Consider the following 8644-nt stretch of genomic DNA (forward strand, 5'->3'; position numbering starts at 1 on the left):
GGATGGACTATGTGTACATTACGACAAAACAGATGGGCTTGTTCGCTTTGCTGACCTTGTTTACTTGCTCTCTCAAGAATCCGTTTAAACGCTGGGAGTATTGTCCGAGCTTCTGTTGGCTTACTTAAAATTTTACCCCCAAAGCTGACGTCGCATAAAATCACATCCTCTGCTTTTAATTGTGCCTGAATGGCATCTCTGACTTGTGTTAGCTGTGGATAGCAAGGAATATCACATGGAAGGTAGCAAAAAACCCAAACTTTTGAAGATAAGGGTGACTTAGCACTTATCAGAGTACGGAATGCTGAACAAAATGCTAACGGGATACAGTGAAGGATTCCCTAGTTCCAACTGTTATTGAAAATGATGCTTTCTCTGGATGAAACCAGTAGAAAGTCTGCTTGTATAATAAATGAAAATCCAGTGACCATTTCGGTGGGATGTAAGGCATAGATACCCGCAGCTATCATATTTTCTCCTGTAAAGCGTTTGCCCAATGGAAAGGCTAATGTAATGGCCCATTTTGCAACATCTTTCCTCTGCTCAACTCGATACTCATTTTCCACGGGAAACCATTGCCTCCACATGTAATAACTGCATTGTCTCGTCGAAAATTGATCTTCTTCTGCTACCAAATGCAGAACGAAGGATTCGGTGTCATTGGTCCCAGACCTTTGAATGTACTTTTCTCGAAAAACAGAGATTTTATAAGTTTTGTTAAGATCACTTTGTTTCAGCTCACGAACTGAGAGCTTCTTTATCTTAGACATAAACAAAAGAACTTCAGGATGAATACTCGAGAGCTGTTGCTTTACAGCTTCAACCTTTTCGGGACGTAGGGGTAGAACTATAACAGTATTGGGAAGCTGGCATCCATAAATTTCTTCGAGTTGTGCAATGCACGGCTTATCTTCTATCCATTCGGGGATAATATATCCAATATTAACATCAGAGGGAGGGATTTCATTGAATCTGATCTTATATCCATTACTGAAAATGCAAGGCTGACTTGTGACCAAGAAAACGCTCTTAAATCCAATGCCTAAAATGAAAACAATAATTCTCCTTTCAAAAACGAAAAAAAAAACCACACAATCATCTAAATTTTTAATTGCACTGATGCCTAATTTAGAAACAAGGCAGATGTCTAATTCATTGCAGGAACAAGCCTACAAGGTGACTGAAAATATGTTTAATACCTTTTTCTCCAATATAACCACCTCCCCTGTCATTAGTTTTGGTAGATCGTCCCAAGCTGCATATGGAATCAATATTCTGTTTCTGAAATGGCAATTCTCGTAATGCACATTTTTATTATTCATATCAATTAGTAACTTAGTTTAAATTTTTGTTATCATGTTACGTGGAAGAATTAAATTTAAGTGGAAAAAGTAATAATTTGAATGAGCTTCAATAAAGCACACCAATAAATTTTCATTGATTTTAAAACTTTTTATAATTTAATATAAGCAAATTAAAACCAATAAAATTATATTTGGAAAAAATATATAATCTACCCTATTTAGTTTGTTTTTTTATTTTAATTGTATAGAATTTATTTAATAATCTAGTATAATAAAAATTAAAACAAATAAAACTATATTTAAAAGAAAAGAAAAAAAATTCAATAAAACTGCTTTAATTTTTATTTTAACATTATAACTTTTATTTTTATAATTTAATATTTTTATTATTATTATTATCTAGAAATTCATTTTTTGGAACCACAACATTATAAAAAACTTTTATAATCTAATATAAGAAAATTAAAACAAAATTATAATAGATAAAAGTATATTTGAGAGAGAAAATATTCTATGACATAAAAATATATCATTTTAACTATATAAATTTGTATAATAAGTTTTATTCAAATGCTATCTCATGAAAGTTGATTTGTATATATATCATCAAAGTTTACCTCTTTGCTTTTCATTATTTTTGGCCATTTTTTTCACTGTTCAATAAGTAATATGTTTTGTGAGATATAAACCACGTGAAATGAAAAATGTAAAAATAAAAATTTGTCAGACTAGGAGGTAACTCCTCAAATGTAATCGTATTATTCATTGAGGTTGTTTATTATTATATACAAGAGGGAGTGACTGTTCAGTTCATCTCCCGATGCCTCTCCATTTCCTCTATTATTTATTTACACTAATTACATTTGTTCACCCAATCCCTATGATCAGGTGTCAACATTCCCCCCCTTAATCTGAAGGGATGTTGGTGAGTCCAAGCATCGTTCTGAATTTTTCAAGCTTTTGTCTTCCAAGTGCTTTGGTGAAGATGTCTGCAATTTGCTCATTAGTGGAACAATGGCGAAGATGGATTGTTTTGGCCTCAACATGATGTTGAATCAGATGATATTTTGTATTGATGTGCTTCATTCGATCATGGAACTTTGGGTTCTTGGCCAACTTTATTGCCAATCATGAGTGGAGTCGATTGTACTTGTTTTACCTGCAAACCTTCTTTAGATTGCGTATTGCAGCTCCCCAAGACAGCAGATAGACCTCCTTCAATTTGTGGCTAGTGCTCTCCATTTGGCTGCAGTTAGGGCATCATCCTCTCTACATTTAGATTCACTGTGGCTAGGGCATCGTGCTACAACTAGGGCACTATACTAGGCCAGCGTACTCTTTAGTGTCTCTCCTTCTCCAAAAACTTCATATGAGATAACAATCCAACATATAGTTTATTGAAGCAGGGAATGGAAAAGGTGAACATGGTGTTGCAAGGGCTTGTGTAAAATGAAAACTTGAAAGGTAAAAAATGAGTTATGATGTGGTCCAACTGAAATCATTTTCCATTGTAATAGATTATACATTTATGTAGTGCTTCAACACCATTCCCATTAAAGAAAATAGAATAGAAATTATCATCCATAGATGAAAATAGTCATTAAATTCTAGACATAATAAATTAGACAAAACTTAGCATGGATTAACAATACTTCACAAATTTAGTTTGTAAAGTTCTTGTTCCATATGAGAATATTATTTATGAATAATATACCACATATCATTATATATTATGAAGGATTTAACACTAACCAATGCCTAATTAAGGATAGGGTACTAAATTTCAACTTTCTTTTATTCAACTCAAAGTTTTTTTATGAGATGCATCCACTTATGCTCATACAGAGATTTCAAGAATATAAACTTTATTAAAATGTAATTTTGGATCATCCACATATGGTCATTTGAATATTTTCACTCTTGATGCCACATTAGTGTCACCATGCATCTACTATATGGCAGATTGTGTTACACCTCAAGTCCATGTGTCGCCCTTGGGTGGTTCCTTGTCAACACACTTGGTCATAGCATGTCAACACGAGGGGCACTCAACCTTACCATGTCATCTGTCAACCCAAACTTAATTACCTTACATTTGGTTAAATTAATCTTTAATTAATAACGTAATGTACTATAAATTCATTTAATTAACATAACAATGTTAAATTAAAATTTATTCATATATACAAATAATTCACATGCACAATTTAAAAGTGTTGATAGTTAGCATAAACAAAAAAAAAATTGACTTTTGAGTACTCTTATCCTTCTATCACTTCCCATTCCCCATTTACAATAAGTGAAATTCATTAAGTTACCAAATCATGAAACCATTAACGCAATCAGTAATGGTAAATAATTCCAAATCCACATGTGAATAAAAATCTTATATGTAAATGGGGAGGCAGGAGTGGGAGGGGTTATCTTTCGCCTATATGAAGAAAGGGAGACTCAATTTTCCTAGAGACTTGGGACCTCTACAAATAACCAGGATGAATATTCAGCCCTGGCAAGGATTGGAGTTGGTCTTCCCTAGAGTACTTTGCCAATTAATGGTTTTAGGTGATTCCATGATAGAGATTCGGCGGGTGAATAAACTTAACGACAATGATGAGCAGACTTCCATTTCCATTTTACAAAGAATTAAACTATTAATGGATAGATTTGATTTGATTGAATTTTATCATGTTAAGAGAAACTATAACAGGGTGGTTGACTCATTGGCCAACAAAGGAGTATATTTAGAACAAAGAGTTTTAAATATTGATGAAGGGTTACAAATCAAGGCAATTCCATGTGGAACAAAATTAAATCTTTACTTTTGACAATTATAAATATTAAATTAGGTTTAAGGTGGTGAGTCTCTTCCTATGATCTAGATAAGAATTACATTGAAAAATAATTTAACTCCCCTCTGTCGAAAAATAGGGGGAAAAATAGTGTGTATGAGTTATTTTTTACATGTCATCACACTATCACTTATTTCAGGTCACGTGATTATGTAATTAAACGAATTACGAGAGGAGAAAGAGTTTCGGAAAGGATTTTTATTTTTATTTTTTTCTTTCCTGAGGTTCATACTTTGAAGTTATTTGTGTGTAGATTTGTGATCTTTAATGTTTGCCTCGTTTGAAGCATTTACTCAACTATTACATCTGATTAACTCATACCTGTGTTGTCCCTCAACATTGTTTATCGCCAGGAGATTCAGGTCCCATGATGTACCGGAAACTGTTCTGAAAAATGCACCGAATTTTTGTACCGTACATATACCACCAAAACGCAAACTTAGTTCGGCCCACTTAACTTCATCTAAAGAGTTTGAAATTCGCAATCCAGAGGATTTTAGTAATCAGACCACTGGCTTTTCAGATATGACTGGCTTGACCACTCTGAAGGATATGACAGAGTCACAGTCTGAAGGATCTATTCACGCTTACTCTCAAGTCTCAACCCTTACATTTTCAGACAAATCAATCTCCTTCGAATAATTACCAAGTTCCGATAAGTCTCAGCGCCTCGAATCCAGCAACCACAATTTCAAATGTCGAGAGTCGATCTGCTTCGATTTCAATGTCGAGAAGTCAAACTTCAGGAATTGGTGGAGTTTATAACAGTGGAACTCCAAGGTTTTCAACATCAAGATCGGATTTCCTTAGTGAGAACTCCAGTATAACAATGAGCATAGAGGGAAGAGAATCTCCACGCAACACAGGATTACCAAGGAGTACTCCACCTCTATCCATTGGAAACCTCCCATTTGACATGGAAACTTATACCGTTTGTATACCGCAAGTACAGATGGCCTTAGCGGCAGTTTACAAGCAGACCCACCTATTTTCTCCACAGTTTAGGAGGTGGTCATGGAAATGTTATCGACGAAATGGAGATCAGCCCATGGGATGTCAAAACGGCACCAACATCGAATAATGAACAGGTACAATGTACTAATTGGTATTTAGGTTTTTTTTCCTGAGTAATATGTGAATAACTTTGTTTATATCAGTATAGATTTATCTTTGACTAACGAGAAAAGAGAAATCCCTTAATTTATAGAGGGAAAAATTTGTTTAAAATTTTAAATAATTACATATTTTTTTTTGAATTTTTGAATATTGAAACATTAAAATAATATATATATTAAAATAATATATATATATGTATATGTGAATGATATATATATATATATATATATATATATATATATATATATATATATATATATATATATATTTTTCATATATGTGAATGAAATTGAGATTGAAATAAATGAGTGAATATGCATATTTAAAAACCTTATTTGATGTGCTAAAAAATTATTATTTGATATTTAAGTTAGGTATAGAAATCAAAGTAGTTTTCTTTGTTTTGTTTTACTTACTTTATTTGTCTATAAATTTGATATAAGATTATGATATTTCAGATAGACATTTAAATATTTTATTTATAATAAAGAGTGTGAATAGAACATGTATATTGAATTTTTTTTAATTATAGCTATAATTTTTTATTTATTTTTATTTTAGTCTCACTGTTCAACATGATGGAGTTACACATCTCCCCATACTTAAATGAGTATGAATTTCTCTACTAAAAAAATTGATTTCATTTTTATATATAAAATTATCTCTGGCTAAATTTTTTTTGACAATATGTGGACTTGGTATGTGATGGGTTTGGTATGAACTAATCTGATTCTTTATTTGATGAGTAGAATATGATGATGGAGGTAGAAAGGCTGAAACTTGATCTAGAGCGTACTCAAAGTATGTTATATGCTGTTGGGCAAGAAGCAACGAAGGCAAACATCACGGTGAGATTATCTGCCTATCCCAGTGTCATAAAAATTATAGTCGAATTGAATATCAAAAAATTATAGTCGAATTGAATATCATAGTGAATTGAATATCTGCCTATCCTAGTGAATTGAATATCAGGTATGCCGTTGTGGTACCAGGTAGTACACTGAAGGGCTGATGTTTACAAGCTAAATGATGGTGACAGGCCAATGAACTAACAAAAGAGATCGGAAGACAAGTTGCAGCTGAAAGGGAGGGCCAGCAAAGAAGAGATAAGCGCCAGAATAGAATCAGAGAAGTGAGAAAGAAAGCACAGAAAGCACCTGAATGGATGCTATGCCTCCGAAGCATTTCGTTTGTCCTATACTTCAGGTTAGTTTTTCCCATCCATCCTTCTTTTAAAGAAAGGGTAAGTGACTATGATAATCTAACCTGAAATTCTTTGTGGACATGTTGGCCTTATTGTATGCAGGATGTCATGGACGATCGCGGCTGATACATCCCCAATGGCAGACCAGACCCTACAACACAATATCCTCATTCCGAATCCTGCTGCCATCCGAGAGTGGAAAATTAAATCGGGATTCAACAACGAAGATTATGATAGATGAGACACTGAATAATAATAATAATAATAAGGAGCCTTATTTTATATTTTCTTGGATAACGCTACTGCTGTGGATATCGAATCTAATTGCTGTATGGCCCAATTCACTGAAAAAAACATGGTCCTCCCAATGCTACTTTGTTTTCAAGATTATTTTTCTTCTTGTCTGCCCCATGGGCTACATTAGCCCATTATAACTATCTTGTTATAAGGCGTTGTAAGGACATTTTTTTTCAATATTCTCTACGGCAGAGAGTTTGTGTGATAAGGTACTGTAAAGATATTTTTTCAATATTACTTTTATTCTATAAAACAGAGAGTTCTCACACAAAGATGCTACGCAATTTTAGTACGACGAGAGTGCAAAAACAATTTTTTTTTTAATAATGCACATGCGTACTTATAAATGCGAACGCAATCCTTTTTTTAAGGTGGATACCATCTCAAACCTCCATGTCGAGCTTATGACATGGCTAAGAAACATGCACAAATTAATTTTATAAAAGTGCACACGTGTACTTATTTTAATTTGCACATGCTTTAAAAAAATTATGTCCGTGTCCTGTTTCCATTTAAAAAGATATGCCCACGCGATCTCATCATTCACCCCACTACAATTATACGATCGAATAAGAGATTTCCAACTCAGAGTTAATATGCATGTGCTTCTAGTAGAGGTTCAACGATTTGCTAGGTAGAGGTAAGTCTTTCTTTTTCTTTTTTTTCATTAAGTAAAAGCGTGCAAAATTTTAAATGAAATTTTTTTAATTGGGGAAAGGAAGAGATAGAGAGAGGGGAGGAATAATGAGAGATGGGTTAGAGAAAGAGGAAGAGTTTAAATGGATAGGGAAAGTGGAAGAGAGTAGTTGATGGGAAATGAAAAGAGATGGGAGATTTGGGAGAGAGAGAAATGGGTAAAGAGATAGAAAAAGGAAGACATAAAGAGGGAGAAAAATAGGGAGATGGGAAAGGTAGAGAGAGATGAGAGAATATGGAATGGGATATAGAGATACAAAGAGGGATAAGGAGATGGGAGAGATATAAAGGGGTAGTGAGAGGAGGAGCTTGGGGGGTGGAGAGGGAGTCATATAGAGAGAGAGAGGAGGGGTGACAAAGAGGGTTGGGAAAGATGGAGAAAAAAATGTAGATAGAGATAGGGATATAGTGGGGAGACATAAGGACAGAGAGAGAAAGGGATGGGTAGAGATAGTAAAGGAGGGAGGGTGGCGAAAGGGAGGGCGAGAGAGAGGGGGTAGGCGACAAGGAGGGAGGGAGAGATATAGAGATAAAGGGAAACACGAGTGGGGTTATAGAGAGAGTGTTTTAGAGACATAAATAGAGGGAAAATGTTAGAGGGGCGAAGAGAGAGAGAGAGAGAGAGAGAGATATAGGAGGGATACATCCTTGATGAGAGTGAGTGAGAGAGAGAAAGAGAGGCATATAGGAGGGAGCCATAGAAGGCTAGATAGATAGAGATGGGGAAAAGAGGGAGAGAGAGAAAGAGAGAGCGAGAGAGAGAGATTAGGGAATACATAAAGAGATAGGGGGAAGAGAGAGAGAAAGTGGGGAAGATATAAAGGGGGGTACATAGGGAGAGAGAGAAAGGAATGGATAGGGAAAGGGTGAGAGAGAGGCCTATGTGGGGGAAGGGGGAGGCAGGAGGGAAACGCAAGGACAATGAAAGAGAGAGATAAGGAGAGTGGGGGTTATCAAAGGGGGGAGAGAGGGATATAGGAGGGAGATGTAAGGACAAAGAGATAAAGGGATATGGAGAAACAAAAAGATGAAGAGTGGGGAAGGCAGAGAATGAGAGAGAGGGAGGAGGGACGAAGATATGGAGAGAAAGAGAAACATAGATAGAGTGGAAAAGAGGGAGGTTAGAGAGAGTTTACGTGTCAATGAGAGAGAGGGAGAGAGGGAGAGAGAATGATGTG

Source organism: Pinus tabuliformis, chromosome 6 (genome assembly GCF_031772625.1).
Source record: "Pinus tabuliformis cultivar Carrire ecotype Pingquan chromosome 6, CPIR1, whole genome shotgun sequence".
In the NCBI taxonomy this organism is placed as follows: domain Eukaryota; kingdom Viridiplantae; phylum Streptophyta; class Pinopsida; order Pinales; family Pinaceae; genus Pinus; species Pinus tabuliformis.